Source organism: Taudactylus pleione, unplaced genomic scaffold, assembly GCF_031769625.1.
Source record: "Taudactylus pleione unplaced genomic scaffold, aTauple2 ptg000791l, whole genome shotgun sequence".
Lineage (NCBI taxonomy): Eukaryota > Metazoa > Chordata > Amphibia > Anura > Myobatrachidae > Taudactylus > Taudactylus pleione.
The window spans coordinates 909,537-928,069 of record NW_028285193.1 but is presented as its reverse complement, the minus strand read 5'-3'; positions in this window follow the sequence as shown (position 1 = coordinate 928,069).

Below are 18,533 nucleotides of genomic sequence, written 5' to 3'. Positions count from 1 at the left end.
ACGATTTGCTTTTTTTTTTTTTTTTTAGGAAGACCAGTGGACTTGTACATGGAACGAAGAGGACTCGATCCATAGATTGGTGAGTATGTGGTTTTTTTTATTATTATTTATTAATAAAGGACTTCCTCATTCCGTGTCTGTGTACTGTCATTATTTAAATATTTCTTTTACAGTCAAACTACAGGTGCCAGCAGGCCCTTAATGTTGTGTACCACAAGTGCCAGCGTGCCGGGCCAGACTTGCTGAGATCTGTATTCCCGCTGTAAAGAACAATACTATAATCTAATTTTTACACCATTAACCCAATGGGTGTGGGGGTTCCTTAGAAGGTGGAACCCTTTTTAAGGAGGTGCCCTGTTTACAAGGAATTCCAGGCCTGGGCTGACTAGTTTGGGGTTGATTGCTGTTATGGTGGGGGGATCCCAGGCTATGTGCCTCCCTGCTTAGGTGTCATCCCTCCAGCTGGTACAGCCTGGTGCTGGCTATTGGAAAATGGGGGACCCCACACTGGTTTTTCCCTCGATTTTGCAGTACTAGACCTGGCTGAGAGGTCCGGGAATGGTTATGGTTTTGGGGAGGGAGGACCCCACACTATTTGGTTTTCAAATTAACCATTTATTTACTCTTTTATACACCAAAGCCTGCACAGATCATACTGATCCGTGCAGTGTTTCGGCCAAACCCACCGCTCCCAGGCAGTCTATTATTTCTTTTATTGTGATCCGATTTTTCTATGGGTTCTACATTTTCTAACAACTCCATGCTTAGTAAATCGAAGATTTCGACTGCTGTCTGCGAAAAGGATCTGATGATTGGTTCAATGGTCTAACGCCGTCTGTTGATGTCTAAACTTGGTGATTTCCCATCGGTTTTGCCTTCAATAAATCCCCGATTGATGGGATATCACAGAAATACGATCAACATCAACCTTAAATGAATTTTCCCCAAGGGGATGAATTTACTAAAAGTCAATTTTGTTGACCAAAATAGAACCAACGCCCCCACAAAATCGACCACAGTGTTTCTATTCAAAATAGATAATTTATTAACATTCAATATTGGGTTCCATTCTGATTTCAGTGGTGCATTGCTTTCTATTTGAAGTTCTTAATGTGTTCTGTTCACCAAAATCGACCCAAAAATTTACTCAAAATTATACAAAAGCATTCCTATTGGCCAAAACATGTCACATGCACTGTATTACCCACAAACACCTTCATCCCAGTGCTAATCTGCAAATCCATGATTTTGTACAGTCATTGCTGTGCCTTTAAATGCCTGATTTAAACAGCCAGATCGCCCTGCAAGCCCATTTTTTTCTCCATCATATTGAGTTTTCAGACAATTATACAATTTCAAATCAAATAGAACTGTTTCTGATGGTTCTGTTGAAAATGTCGATTTTGGGTCGATCTACAAATCGATTGTTAGTAAATAAATTTCTCTACTGATAGATATGGGGAAGTACAGACCGATGGTCTATTTGACGTTCTATTTGTGTGTGAGGTCCAATTTCTGGGGATTTTAAGGGGTCTATTTACTAAGAAGTTAGGAGACAGAGTGAAAAGTGATAAGGTGCCAGCCAATCAGCTCCTAACTGTCATTTTTCAAACACAGCCTGTGAGATGGCAGTTAGGAGCTGATTGGCTGGCACCTTATCACTTTTCACTCTGTCTCCTAACACAGCTTAGTAAATAGACCCCTAAGGGAGTGTTGAGTCGGCTTTGCTTTTAGTAACTACCAGATTGTCAAATCACCACCATTCACCTCAAAATCACCACAAAATAGAATGGAACTGTAAATTGACCATTAAAAAATTTACCCCCTACAGTCAAAGGGGTCTATTTACTAAGCTGTGTTAGGAGATAAAGTTAACGGTGATAAGGTACCAGCCAATCAGCGCCTAACTGCCATGTCACAGGCTGTGTTTAAAAAATGACAGTTAGGAGCTGATTGGTTGGCACCTTATCACGATCACTTTATCTCCTAACACAGCTTAGTAAATAGACCCCATAATTACAAAAAAAATTCTATATAAATAAATAAGAAAATTATTTTTTTGCCTTGTCCACCATCCCTGAAGTACTGAAGTGTGGTTAGAAATCCTCCAGAATAATCCTTAGAATTACGTAATTAATTGAACTAATTATTGAAAAGTTGCAAGTTGTCCATCTCAGTGTGGGCCTGATTCAGCACGGATCGCAACGCTGCGTTCGCACGCACCAGGCCGTTGTTTGCATTCTGCGCATGCTAGTGTGCGAGCCAGCCACTGCGATCGGGATGCGATTGCAGTGAGCATGCAGAGGAATGACAGAGTGATTGACAGGAAGTGACTGTTTGGGGGTGGTGATGTGCAGGCGTGCCTGTGCGTTTGAACGCCATTACAGGGGCGTGCAAAATTAAGCCCCGGCGATTGCATTCACAGCCTGAGTACTCATTGTATGCAGGAAGTTTAGCAGTTTGTGAGTGAGGGTCAGGTCAACCACAACTGTGCGAATGGGTTCCATGGTTCTCGATGTTACCGATGTTTTTGCTGTCTTGAATCAAGCGATATATACCCCCTGCTGTACATTATATTGAAACTCCACAATAATATTATTCATTATTTATCATTTTAAGAGGTTTGCAGTAGGGGTGTGCACCGGCCACTTTTCGTGTTTTGTGTTTTGGTTTTGGATCTGGATCTTTCTTCGTGTTTTGGATCTGAATTGGTTTTGCCAAAACCACCCTTCCGTGTTTTGGGTTCTGGGTTTTGTGTTTTGGATCTGTATTTTTTTTGAAAAAAAGCATAAAAACAGCTAAAATCACAGAATTTGTAGGTTTTTCTGCCCCTATGCTATTATTAACCTCAATAACCTTAATTTCCACTCATTTCCAGTCTATTCTGAACACTTCACATCTCACAATAGTGTTTTTATGTCCAAAAGGTTGCACCGAGGTAGCTGGATGACTATGCTAAGCGACACGAGTGGGCGGCACAAACACGTGACCCATCTAGGCGTGATACTGCAGTGGCAGACAGGATGGCAGTTTGAAAAACTAGGCCCCAAACTGTACATAGTGCAAAGAAAAAAAAGAGGTGCAAGATGGAATTGTCCTTGGGCCCTCCCACCCACCCTTATGTTGTATAAACAGGACATGCACACTTTAACAAGCCAATCATTTCAGCGCCAGGGTCTGCCACACAACTGTGGCTGAAATGATTGGTTCGTTTGGGCCCCCACAAAACAAGCTGGCAATTAATGTGTCCCTGCACAAACTGGCTCTACGGAGGCAAGATGTCATCCCCATCCTCCTCATCCACCGATTCCTCACCCTCTTCAGTGTGTACATCCTCATCCTCACAAAGTATTAACTCGTCCCCACTTGAATCCACCACCACAGGTCCCTCTGTATGTTCTGGAGGCTGGTCTCCCTGGAAGAGCTGATAATTCATTTTGATGAACATCATCTTCTCCACATTCTGTGGAAGCAACCTCCTACGCCTTTCGCTGACAAGGTTCCCGGCTGCACTAAACACTCTTTCGGAGTACACACTGGAGGGGGGGCAACTCAGGTAAAATAGAGCCAGTTTGTACAGGGGCCTCCAAATTGCCTCTTTTTCCTGCCAGTACAGGTATGGACTGTCTGACATGCCTACTTGGATGCTGTCACCGATGTAATCCTCCACCATTCTGTCAATGGTGACAGTATCATATGCAGTGACAGTAGACATGTCAGAAATTGTTGCCAGGTCCTTCAATCCGGACCAGATGTCCAAACTTGGTCCTGCCTGCCCTGCATCACCGCCAGCGGGTTGCTTAGGATACCTACGTTTTTTCCTGGCAGCCCCAGTTGCGGGAGAAAATGAAGAAGGAGCTGTTGACGTGTCACGTTCCGCTTCTGCTGACAGTGTGTTCACCAGCAGGTCTTTGCACCTCTGCAGGCTTGTGTCGGCCGGAAAGAGAGACACCACATAGGCTTTAAACCTAGGATCGAGCACGGTGGCCAAAATGTAGTGGTCTGATTTCAACAGATTGACCACCCTGGAATCCTGGCAAAGCGAATGAAGGGCTTCATCCACAAGTCCCACATGCTGAGCGGAATCGCTCCATCTTAGCTCCTCCTTCACTTTCTCCAGCTGCTTCTGCAAAAGCCTGATGAGGGGAATGACCTGACTCAAGCTGGCTGTGTCTGAACTGACTTCACGTGTGGCAAGTTCGAAGGGCTGGAGAACCTTGCACAACACAGAAATCATTCTCCACTGCGCTTGAGTCAGGGGCATACCCCCTCCTTTGCCTATGTCATAGGTGGATGTATAGGCTTGAATGGCCTTTTGCTGCTCCTCCATCCTCTGAAGCATATAGAGGGTTGAGTTCCACCGCGTCACAACCTCTTGCTTCAGGTGATGGCGGGGCAGGTTCAAGAGTGTATGCTGGCGCTCCAGTCTTCGGCACGCAGTCGCTGAATGGCGAAAGTGGCCTGAAATTTTTCGTGCCACCCAAAGCGTCTCCTGCACGCCCCTGTCGCTTTTCAGAAAATTCTGCACCACCAAGTTTATTGTGTGAGCAAAACATGGGACGTGCTGGAATTTGCCCAGATGTAATGCCCGCACAATATTGGTGGCGTTGTCAGATATCACAAATCCCCAGGAGAGTCTAAGTGGGGTAAGCCACTGGGCGATGATTTCCCTCAGTTTCTCTAAGAGGTTGTCGGCGGTGTGCCTGAAACCGGTGATACACAGCGTAGCCTGCCTTGGAACGAGCTGGCGTTTCTGAGATGCTGCGACTGGTGACGCTGCTGCTGTTGCTGCGTAAGGTGATACATCTACCCAGTGGGCTGTCACAGTCATATAGTCCTTAGTCTGCCCTGTTCCACTTGTCCACATGTCCGTGGTTAAGTGGACATTGGGTACAACGGCATTTTTCAGGACACTGAGGACACTTTATCTGACGTTTCTGTACAGTCTCGGTATCGCCTGCCTAGTGAAGTGGAATCTAGACGGGATTTGGAACCGGGGACACACTACCTCCAGCAATTGTCTAAATCCCACTGCACTAATGGCGGATACCGGACGCACGTCTAACATCAACATAGCAGTCAAGGCCTCAGTTATACGTTTTGCTTCAGGATGACTGCTGTCGTACTTCATCCTCCTCGCTAAGGACTGTTGGAGGGTCAATTGTTTAGTAAAAGTAGTGGTGTTCCTACTTCCTCTCTGGGATGATGAACGACTCCCAGCAGCAGCAACAGCAGCAGCGGCAGCAGGAGGCATAGCAATGCAGGATCCTCCGGAGGAATCCCGGATAGGAGAGTCAGTCATGCCAGTGACATGGCCTGCAGGACTACTTCCGATCCTGACTAAGGAGGAAATTGACGAGGAGGGAGTTGACGGTCTGGTTTGCAGGCGCTTGGATACAACAGGACAACGGGATTTAGGTGTCCCTGGACTGCTTACGGTCTTAGCCAAAGTTTCTGAACTTGACAGTAACCTATTATGAACGCGCTGCAGGTGCCGTATAAGGGAGGATGTTCCTAGGTGGTTAACGTCCCTACCCCTACTTATTCCACCTTTACATAAGGTACATATGGCAAGACAGTTGTTGTCCGGATTTGGATAGAAATATTGCCAGACCAAAGAGGTGGAATGTTTGGTCTTCTGCCCAGGCATGACCGTGATGGGCTTTTTCATCCCACGGACAACAACTGTCTCCACCGGAGCCTGATTTAAACAAACCACATCACCATCAGAATCCTCCTCGCCAACTTCCTCCTCAGCGCCAGCTACACCAGTATCCTCATCCTGTTGTACTTCAACAGTGACATCTTCAATTTGCATATCAGCAAGTGGACTGTGGGTGCTCCTTTCAGCACTTGCAGGGGGCGTGCAAATGGTGGAAAGAGCCACCTTTTCCCGTCCCGTGCTGGGAAGGTCAGGCATCGCAACCACCACCACACTTGGACTCTCCTTGGGGATTTGTGATATCTTCTTAGAAAGCACAGTTCTTCGCTGTGCTTTTGCCAGCTTAACTCTTTTGATTTTTTTAGTGGGAGGAGGGCTTCCATCGTCATGTGAAGCTGAACCACTAGTCATGAACATACTAGGGATCGACCTTAGCCGTTCCTTGCCACTCTGTGTCGTAAATGGCATATTGGCAAGTTTACGTTTCTCTTCAGCTGATTTAAATGTTTTTTTCAAGGTCATTTTCCTGAACTTTGTCATTTGGGATTGTATGTGCCCTCTATTATGACATTGGGCATCGGCCTTGGCAGACGACGTTGATGGCATGTTATCGTCTATGTCATGACTAGTGGCAGCAGCTTCAGCACTAGGAGGAAGTGGTTCTTGATCTTTCTCTATTTTATTTTTATCAGAGAAAGTTTGGTCCTCCATTTATGTTATATCGATTTGATATATACGTGCGGCTAAACACAGAAAATATTTTTTTATTTTTGCTGGAGAGTAGTGCACTTTGTGGGTTACACCAGCCTTTAAGAAATGAGCCGGCTCTTTACTTATGGGACACAGGCGCACGCTTGGCGCTGCTCCTTTGTTGATGCACGTGCGGCTACTGCGCACACACTTCACAAAAGACAGAAAATATATATTTTTTTGGTTTGGACTGGAGTGTACTTTGGGGGTTACAGCACCCTTTAACGGTCAAGCCAGCCAGGACCTTTACTTATGACACAGGCGCACGCTCGGCACTACTTTGTTGATGCACGTGCGGCTACTGCGCACACAATTCACAAACACAGAAAATATATATTTTTTTGGTTTGGACTGGAGTGTACTTTGGGGGTTACAGCACCCTTTAACGGTCAAGCCAGCCGGCCCTTTACTTATGACACAGGCGCACGCTTGGCACTACTTTGTTGATGCACGTGCGGCTACTGCGCACACAATTCACAAACACAGAAAATATTTTTTTTTTTGGTTTGGACTGGAGTGTACTTTGGGGGTTACAGCACCCTTTAACGGTCAAGCCAGCCGGCCCTTTACTTATGACACAGGCGCACGCTTGGCACTACTTTGTTGATGCACGTGCGGCTACTGCGCACACAATTCACAAACACAGAAAATATATATTTTTTTGGTTTGGACTGGAGTGTACTTTGGTGGTTACAGCACCCTTTAACGGTCAAGCCAGCCGGCCCTTTACTTATGACACAGGCGCACGCTTGGCACTACTTTGTTGATGCACGTGCGGCTACTGCGCACACAATTCACAAACACAGAAAATAATTTTTTTTTTAGCACTTGGGGGGAGCACCCCTGATGGACAGAGCACCCCCTGGACAACACTACAGCACCCCTTGAGGACTGGGACACTGCACAGGACTTTGGAGTGGACACAGCCCCTATGGAGAACTGACTGCACAACACAGTCCAGCCAGCCCCTATGGACTTTGAAGTAGTGGACACAGCCCCTATTAACAACAGCAGCACAGCACAACACAGCCAGCCCCTATGGACTTTGAAGTAGTGGGCAACAGCAGCACTACACTACACTACACTATACAGCCCAGCCAGCCCTAACTCCCACCCTCCCTCTTCACTGTCCACAGCCGAGTGAGAAAATGGCGCCGACGCGGGTACCTTATATAGGATCCAAAACCCGCGAGACTCGGAAGGCGGGATGATGACGTTTTGCCTCGATTTCAGATCCGAGTCAGGCGGGAAAAGTCGAGCCTGACTCGGATCGGACTCGGATCGGGGGGGCTCGGGTGGGTTCGGATTTCAGAAATCCGAACCCGCTCACCCCTAGTTTGCAGCCATATAAATAATTGCTGAGGCTGCATGGACCTAGAGTTTAGCCACAGTTAGATGGGCCATTGTTTTCTAAGCCCGATCCAGAGTAAGGGAATCGGTATGATTTGCCATCGGACACATGTCCCATTCCCTGACATGTCCCGACACCAGCGTCCCGTCAGCAGTGGAAATCCCGATCATCCTCAGGTAAGTATTAGCTAACCTAATTCTACCCCCTAACCCTAACCCTCCCTTAGGGGTGTCTAACCCTAACCTCCCCCCCAGTACCTAACCCTAATCTCCCCTCTAAGTGCCTAAACCAAACCCCCCCTTCCTCGCTGCCTAAACCCCCGGGGTGCCTAACCCTAAACCCCCTTCCCCTAGCCTAAACCTAACCTTCCTGGGGGGGTGCATAACCCTAAGTCCCCCCGGGAACCCTAAACCTAACCTTCCCCCCCGCGGCTTTACGCGCTCAGCGCCGGCGTCCCTTCGATCGGGATGCCGGGCGTCGGGCTCCCGGCGTATGTCTAATGACAGGCGTCAGCATATCGACGCCTGTCTTTAGACCCTTGCCGGGATATGACAGTCGGGAAGCCGGCTGTCGGGATTAGGTCCACCGGCTTCCTCACTGCATACCATAAGGGTTAAGGCCCCCATACACGGGGCAGTTCTTCACACGATCTGACCATTTTCGACTGATCGGAACGACCAATCGTGAAAAATAGGCTTTTCATAGACGATTCCGATGCGATGCGCGTCCCCGGCGTCGTGTATCGGCATCGTAGATCAGATGGTTTTGCAGAAAGATTTCAAAGGAACAGTACGATGTGACACATCTTAATACATCGGATAGAATGGTCGTTTGTAGAATCGCACCATTTCTAAATACAAATCGTACAGAATGTCAAGGGAAGAATTTTCAAGGGAATCGTATGTGAGATCGAATGGGATACAATCGCCCCGTGTATGGGGGCCTTTACTCTATATTGTTCCTTATGCAATACATGTTTTCCAAAGGAACTTGAAAGTGATACCATCACTAATAACCGCCTATGCAGATGTTACTGACCAAAGTTTATAAATCTTTTAACTTGTATAATATAATATGCTGCCAAATTTGATTTCAAAATGTACTGTAAAAAAATATTCCAGAGAAAGTTCTTTTCTGTCTCCAGATTCTGACGTCTGAGTCTTTCTCCGTGGACTTTGCACTGACAATGCGTTCCTTTATATAGCAGAGACATAATCTATTACGGTAAACCTGGGTGGCAGACCTAGTGAGAGCCTATGAATGTATAGATACAATTTCCTCTGAGAAAGTTTTTCTTTTTTTAATGTCTCCCTCGTGAATTTTAATCCCTCTCTCTATGAATTATTCAATCACTCACATTAAGATGATTGTACATTTTTTTTTTATATTGTAGGTGTAGGATCAGAAAAGAAAATATTTAGCTTTTCAGCTGAGGTGCGATTTGCACTAGTGAAGTGCTCAGTGCCGCTGGCTAAGAAAAAACTGTTAGTCATAAAGAAAAATAATACTATTAATAGGAATCATTCACATACTGTATGAGCACTTTTTATGTTAACTCTATTGAAAGAGCAGACCTAGTGAAGAGCACAATTCTCTAACCTATCTTAATAAGATCGCCATTAACAGCACAACATAATCAAGGGTCCGGTCGCCTCTTACGCATTCCCACAGAACTAAACCAGTTGAGCCTCATGCTGTGTCGGGTGCAAATACAATTGTAAAATGCGTGCAACAAAAATGGGTCACTCACACGTTTCGCTTATGCATGTATCTTTAGACATATGCTACCAAGCATTGTGCATTAAATGTGCCTACATTAAGCTACGTTTAAAGTGTAACGAGTTATGTTTTAAGTGTACAGTATGATTATGCTGATGCATATTACAGGTACCAGTCATCAGCAACTAAATGATGACATTGACATCAAAAGTGACGCTCAAGAGCTTTGAGTCAATGACGCTCATAGCTTTGGATGATTGCCACTAATGTGAGATAATGAACATTATGGGTACCCCTCTTAAAGTGGGATACAGCCTAGCACCGTAACTGGGCAATTTTCTGCCCTGTGCTGTACTCTCGCTCTCCCTCTGAACATGTGACATTATAACGTGACGCCGACGGGCCAGGCCATTGGGACCAGGAAGAAAAGCACTGCCTGGAGCATCCGAAGGAACGCTTTGGGTGGCTGTATAGGCTGTAGGGTGTAGTCCTAAGAAAGAATAGCCGCCCAGTTATAGGCCTCAGCAGTGGCATAAGTTCATCCCAAATGCCCAGAGGCAAGTTATAATTTGGTGACCCCCCGTCATAGCCGCTGACATTGTAATGCCGGACATGTCACACTGACATAATTTGAAGAGCAGCAACACCAATGATAAGGGGAAGGCTATAGATCGATGGAGGCAACAGCTGATGGTCTGACATGGAGATCTCCACTAGTGTATGGTGGCTTCTCAGGTGTCGGGAAGGGGTGCCATGTATTGGGCGGCCATGATGGTAGTCTCCGGGTACATAGTTTCAGCCCTAAGTGGGGTGAATATACTGTGGGCAATGGAGGAGGTTTCCCATCAGTGCTGGCGCCCTGCGGAAGGCGCCTCCATTGTCTCCCATAGTTCTGCCCCTGGGCCTCAGTCAGCCGCAAAATACAAAATGAACGGCTATCTCATACTCTGACCAATCAGAGAAGCTGCCCTATATTGGTTGGTTGTCTTATCCAGGCTCCACAAAGAGCAGTTCAGCATTGTTCATGTGTATTTTCATCATCCTTATGGACTATCAAAAAGTGTGGTGCATACAGTGCCCCTCTCACAAATATAGTGCTCCTTAGCTCCTCAGCTAATAACCTGATGTGTCTCTATTGTCTCATCTGTGTAAGCCTCCTGCTAGTAATTATTTGTAAGCAGCTGAGTCTTATTTATGAGCAACTTTCAAGGAACAAATGGCGAGTGTACCCAGCATTCTGGAGTCTGATCACTGGTTCCCCGGCAACTATCTTCTCTGGCTCTGAATACTGCACTAGTCACTGGGATTGCTACTACCTAAGTCCTCATTCTCTGCACTTAAAGGTACATTACATGTTTCGTCTGAAGACTGTTCCTGTGTGTTCCTGCTACTGGAATCCAGCAACACAATATTTACACACCTAAATCCTAGAGAGCTCACAGATAATCTGTGTCAGCAATTCCATTGCTTAAAGGTCATATAAACTAAAACTTATATATATAAAAAAAATTAAAACTCATTTAAGTTACCATACTATCTCTTAACTCTCCATGTTCTCATCATCCTGGCCCTCATCTTGCCCCCTGGACCCCATTCCTTCATCACCATCTTTGCTCCCTTTCTCTTGAAACCTTTTACCAAATTGCCCATCACTTCAACTTGTCGATCTCGTCTAGCACTTTCCCAACTTCACTCAAACACACACTTGTTTCACCCATCTTTAAGAAACCCCCACTTGACCCTGATGCTCTCAAGCTACCACCATATATCTCTCCTCCTTTTTGCCTCTAATCTCAAAAGGAATATTAATGTCTGACTCACTTCATTCCTCTCTTCCAACTCCCTTCTTAGCCCATGACCTTTGTCACCTGTGATGCTACCAAACTATTCACACACTCATCATCGCTCGCCTAGACTACTGTAACCTCCTCCTTTCTGGTAACTTCTTTACTCAGCTTCCACTACTTCAAACTATCATGAATGCAGCTGCTCATTACATTTTCCTTTCTTTTCTAAACACTCTACATTACCCTCCACCCTCTGCAATCTACTTCAACCCCCCCTTCAGAATCCAGTTCAATCTCCTGTTCCTCACTTATAAAATAATCATCCTGCCCCTACCTACATTTTCAACTGGTCATCTCCTCTCACACCCACTTCCAAGATATCTCCCACTCCATCCCCCTCCTCTGGAACTCACTCCTTTGCCACATAAGACTTTCTCCCAGTCTCACTGCTTCAAATGTGTCCTCAAAACTTACCTTTTCATCAAAGATTAGGATCCATTCACCTAAATCTCCACTCTCCTCCCCTAACCTCCTTTTCTTTCTACAACTGAAGGCTCTTTGATAAAGCTTCTGATATTGAAGTGAAACGCGTGAGTGGAATATATACTTACCTGCTTGATTCTTGGCGCTCTCCGTCAGACTGTTGTTCTTTAGCTGGAGCTGAGCTACATTGCAGGTGCCCATCTGTCATGCTGAGAGGTTAGATGGGAGCGCCACAGCTGCACACTGACGGAGGTGCTGGCAGTTCAGAAACTGCAATATGGAAGGAGGCACATCGATATCGATATCCAGCACATGCACCAACCCCCAAATGACTATAATGACCCACGACCAACAATCGAGGGTCCCTATAGTAACCAGGCTAACCTGGTCAATATCGACCAGGTTGGCCTGCATGCATGGGCGATGGGCGATATCGACCATCTGTGCTTGCGCATCGACTATCGTTTGGGGGTTGGAAGGGCCCCAAAACAGGACAAATTTAATGATAACCATATGATCGATATTGTTATTGTTCATATCATCCTGTTATATCTGACCGTGTGTATGCACCATAAAGAACTGCTACAAACTATCTCACTGCACTAATTACAATATATTTTAAACTGGCATAATAGAACCTTGCTTTTTTACAGAACTTTTTATATACTATAGGTTGGTTTGGCCATTGCTACAATCATTATGATATTTGTTGATTAGAACTTATATTTATTAATGTTATTTGTATACAATTGGTATTGATGTAGTTTTTATAATATTATTTTAATATAAAATGTATTAATTAGAAATAAAGGCATCTTGTTTAATTTATGCCATGCCAAGGTTTTACATTCATTTATTTTGGTAAGATTTCACATCTGGTATTGTATTCTGAGCAGGGGCATCAGAACCTTTTTAGGTTTCACTGGGAGGCCAAGATACAGTATCATTTTGGTGCCCCTTAATTGCTGAAGGTCACCCCCTCAGGGGTAGATGGAATAACCCACCACACCACTGACTTGATGCACTGGTGGTGGTACTGCGTAGGTAGACAGCCCTTGTGGTTGTAGCAGAGTCTGGTGAGCCTGGGGTGCATCCGTGGCTAATGGACATAGGAGGAGAGAGGTGCGCACATGCAGTTATGCATGTTCCAAGATGGACCTGATGTGAGAGCGGCTGCGGGTACTAGTGCCCGCTGGCTCTGTACTATGTGACGGATGCAGCACACAGTGCTGCTCTCCCAACAGCATTGACTAGCATCTCTCAAATGTTTGAGAGGGGTGAGCTGCCCCCTGTTCTGTAGTCCATGATTTCTGAATCCTGACTCAAAAAGATTGAACGAAGTCACTGTGATTAAGAAGCATTAATAGAAATCCAATTTCAACAAACACACTCTACACATCATCATAGCAAGATCTCCACAAGAACACCACTAAATTGTAAGTTAACCCTGTCACCATGTTGACTCTTGCTTGGTTGGGCAGTAACATCTCATTTATAAATTGATGCCCCTTTAGGATTACAAACCCCTGTGCCAATGTTGCTTTATGCAAATAATTTACTACAGCTTCTTAAGTGTATATATTTTAGTTTTTTTTTTTTTTTAATAAAAACAGCCAGTCTACAGTTTACCATTGGGTAAGAATCAGTTTAATGTCCAGCAGTCCCATTAATATATTAGTTCTGAATGCTACCACCATTCCAGAACAAAAGGTATTTACTGTAAATGGTAATACAATATAATTATTATTATTATTATTATTATTATTATTATTATTATTGTATGATTATGGAGAAATAATAATAATAATAATAATACTTTATGATGATGATGATGATGATAAAAATTTGAATAATAATAATAATAATAATAATTATTATTATTATTATTATTATTATTATTATTATTATTATTGTATGATTATGGAGATATAATAATAATAATAATTATAATTATAATAATAGATGATGATTATGATAAAGATTTTAATTATTATTATTATTATTATTATTATTATTTTAAGAACCTTCATATACATACAAGATGAAATACACTGTGAATATTTAACCCTGGAAAAAGTTTGTCAATCGTATTTTCAAAATTTACCTTTTTGATTTATAAAGACTACAGTATTTATAAAATAATCTGCAAAGATGGGATTATCATGTAGGATTATTAAATGTAGTTGAACTTTTCTGTGAAAGACATACAGTGAGTCCATTAAGTTTTGCTTTTTTAGGGCCTACAAAAGGATAATTTAATTTGCACCAAGAGAAAATATCGACTTTTTGATGTCCTAGCCATTTTAATAACTGGAAAGCACATTAAATGCGGAATATGATTTTGCTCATCATGTTGTAATTTGTATAGTTATAGTTATTTTTTTTTAATTTAATTTATGGGTTTAGTCAATTTAATCACTCAGCCTTTTTAGTATTGTTTCTAAACCCAACATCGAGGGACAGAAAGTGTAATTATGTATCGCAGCAATTTATCATTATTTTATCGTCATGGCAGTTGAGCATTAGTTAACCCATCATATTTTGTTAACAGACAGATATATTTGGTAAATAGGTAAAATGAAGCCTTCGCCAGTGAAAGTGTAATCAAACAAAAGGTTTTTTTAAGTCTTAATTGAGCTACGATCAAGAATTGATTATTACAAGTATTGAATATATATAGTTTGATGAATATAACATTTAAAAATGTAAATGACCATTAAACATCCAAATTGCCTTTTTAGGTATGGACCCTGTGTTTGAATGAACCAATCTAAACAGCACATTTCATTAAAGCAAGTCCGCCAGATTCACCAGCTTCACGGTAACTATATGGGGTCAATGAAATCTGCAAGATTACAAATAGGTTTTGACCATGGTCACTCTGAACTAATGCAATCAGCAAATGCAGATTAACAGCATGTATAGATGAGATTCCATCCTAAATTCACACATCCATACCATTTTATTGGGGAGATGTATCAAATCTTAGAGAGAGAGAGAGATAATGTTGAGTAGTTGCCCAAAGCAACTAATCTGCATCTGTGGCCCGTATTCAATTTGAAGCGTTAAGTCCGGATCCGCGTTAAGTTACTGCCGATGACGTCATTAACACCTGTTTTGATATTACCCCGTATTCAATTTGAAACACTTTCCACCAAGGCGGAAAGTCAATGCAATGTAATAGGCGGTAAAGTTTCGCCTATGAATGGCAGAATTGGGGTTTGGGGTGCAATGTTTCGGGAACCCCCGTGCAGCCTTCAGACAGTCCCCCAAAGGTAATCTGTGTCAAAATTAAAAAAAAAAAACACTTAAGGACTTAAGGACACCCCAAAAATTGACTTTGAAAAAGGGGTCAAAAAAAAAATGTTGGGGTACAAAGTTAAAAACTAGCGAACTTGACTCTGGGGGGGTCCCCAAGTATGCCCCAGGTGTTTTTTTTGATTGCAGGTGCTTGTGGCAGGTGGGTTTTTCATGATTTTTTCAACTTCACTTTTTCAACGTTAAATATGCTGACCCCCATTTTCAAGTACCCCAAATTTGCTGGGATAAGTTCATTTTTGGAAACAATACTCCTAAATACTATTCTGCATCAGGTATAAAAAAATGCTATTGCAGCTATTGAGCCCATTTAAAAACACCAAATACCTTCAGCGAGCCAACTCGGGGGGGGTACCATTGTGAACCTCTATGTCAGAGCATCATTTGGGGGGGTGGCAGGCTGATTTCCCGGAAAATGACAGTACTTTCCGCTTGTTACAGTATTGTCGGGTGCCATTTACGCGTACTTTCAAATTGAATACGGGGTAAAGCGTGCACGCGCACGATACTTTAACGCCTACAAAATAGGCGAAGCCGCCGTTAAATCCGGGCCGCGTTAACTTAACGCGGCTCGGCTCAAATTGAATACGGCTCTGTATGTCATTTCAAATACGGTGCTAGATATATGACATTTAGAAGCTGATTGCTTGCTTTGAATAATTCCACTTTATCTCTCTCCAAGGCTGGTTACATCTCCCCCTATGTGTCTTATACCTGTATTTGACTGCAAAATCAAGTTCTTTTAATTTGTGCTTAGTTTAAGATGTTAATTTGATTAACATTTTCTATTAGTCTTTGTTTGTATTTACTTTAATTACATCCTCAGCAATACTTTCAAAGTAAATTTGTAATTACCGCCGGCTACAAAAGACATGTAAAAAGCTACACTTAGCTATATTGGGTTTATGCAAATACGGCTGTGAATATTTATTAACACACTATCTACTTTACATAATAGAATGGATACTGCTTTGAACCTATCTTGCTGGAGATACATTTGTGGTAGCCAGTTGCAGCTGAATGAGAATGATACCGTGCAAAATTAATTTTCTAAAAGTGTTATTGTGGTATTAAGTTCATGCAAATACAATATACTAAATGTATCTCAGTAAATTAAATCTGACAGTGAAATTAACTGGAGGTAATATATATTTCAACAGAAAATAAATTGGGAAGTACAGTTACAGTTATATAGGTTATAAGAGCTGACAGTTTAAGTTTTCTTTATTACACTTAACGATAGTAATGGAGCCGTAGTGTTAAGTAAACTCTGCTCTTACAGCATATGCTATTCTGATGTATTTTAATTCCTATCAATATATTTGAATTTGTATTCCTGTGAATGGGTGGATAGTGCCCCCTGTGCATTGCTTTGCACTGGGCCTACACTGCTGTTAAGACTGCCCTGATGTAACTAGGCGTTTACATGTCAATCACACCGGAATGCGATCAGCATGCCGACGGCCACATTGTCCACCTATATAATGCCGACAGTACAATGTTGACAGTTATGATGTTGACTTTGTTGAAATGTTGACAGCTAACATTTTGACATCTGCAAAATGTTGACATGTTCAAAATGTCCACAATGCAAATGTCGACAAGTGAAATGCTGACATTTTGCGTAATACTGACATTAGGATTAGGATTAGGTTTAGGATTAGGACTAAGATTAGGGACACCACTGCAACAGCTGTTTTGCGACATTAGCAGTAACCTGCGACTAAAGTCGCAAACTCCGGAACAGTAACCGCAGCCGCCGAGTTAGACTTAGGGTACTTACCACCGAAACCTCCACTCTGCCCCATCGCTGATTGTCAATCAGTGCTCAATGTTGACATGCCGAAAATTTCGACAACATATACCGAACCCCTCACACCAGTTTACACTGCCCCAGAATGATGCAAAATAGAGGACCCCCACCCTCTGAAGCTGAAGCCTGAAACAAACAGGCTGCTAGTACTGTTAAACACACCAGTTACATTAAGGAGGCTATACACAGATATATTTAAAGCATCCAGGTTTATAATTTTATTCTCAGAAGCATAATTAAGAAATTAAAGTTAATGGGAACTCCTGAAATTTAGTTCAGATCTGAAAGACTCAGAAAAATCTCTGATAGAACTGATCGTACTGAAATTGAAAGCAGAGCCCAGATTTTATTACAAGGGAACAGCAAATAGGTGCAGTGGTCAGTAGTGGTCCACTATTCCACAGTATAGTATTCCTGGTCTGCATGAAAGCGCTGCATAAACAAGGTTTTCCATCACAAAAACCAAACTCTGAAATACTTACAATAAACTTTATTGAGCCTAAATTTATTTTCGGGAGAAAGTTCCAGGGAATGATGAAACAAATCATTTACTGTGTCTGCCACAACCACAAGAGATATAGGGGAAGCATGTTAAGAAGAGGACACCTTGCCATCGATTAACCATGGGGCTAAATCTATTATGCTTTGGGGTTGTGTATCAGCCAGGGGTAATTAAAATACTATTGAGTTCTAACAAGAATTTATTGAACTAAATATTGACCAATCCTAGAAGCTAATGCTCTAGAATGAGTGGAGAAACTGAAACTGGAAAGATGTCAGTCATTCCAGCAAGGCAAGTATTCCCAGCATATCACAAAAATCAACCACAAAGTCAGGTTGAAGATAGAAGGTGGTCTGGTTGCTTCTGGGTGGCTGGTTCCTTCCCAAAGACAAGCCACTTGCTGTATATGGATCATTTTGATCATTCCTCCCCTTCCATCTCCTCTGTGTGTGCCCACCTCTCTACTCCCTTGATGACAGCATGTCACATTTGGACATGCGCCACCTGGCATAAAAAATAATAACAAATAATAAGCTGATAAGAGAAGCAGACAAAAGAGTGTCTCTGAAATGTACAGTGTCGTATGCCATGCTCTGGTGGATACTCCGTGCTGTTGGTGGTCCCTGGCTGTTATGCTTCAATTCCTGCCCTGGTTTTAGCATTCTGCCTGCTGCACACACTGACCTGCTTGTGAGATCCTTCAGCTCAGTTCACTGCGATTCTATCTGTCTTCTGTCCTGCTGCAATTGCAATCCAGTCTGCATTACTATACCACCTCTGGTCCTGTTGCTTTTGCAATCCAGCCTGCAATTATTACACCAACTCCAGTGCTGTTTCATTTGGCAATCCAGCCTACAGTTTGTACCTACTCCAGCATTACTCCTTGCTGCCACCTTTTTATTAACATAAGCTCCTACTGTACTATCCTGGGTTAAATTCTGGCGGCATCCAAGTACCAGTGAGAATATTCATCTCTATGGGAAAACGGTGGCTGTTACAGCTCAAGACCTCTGTAGAGCAATTCTGGGGTTTTTCTAGGGTGTGAGTTCTTTGTTGAGTCCTAACAGTGTTATTGATTTAATGGTAAAGCTGGTTGGCGGGGGAAACCTTGAGTTTTCACTCTGCTAGACTTTCCATATAAATTAGAC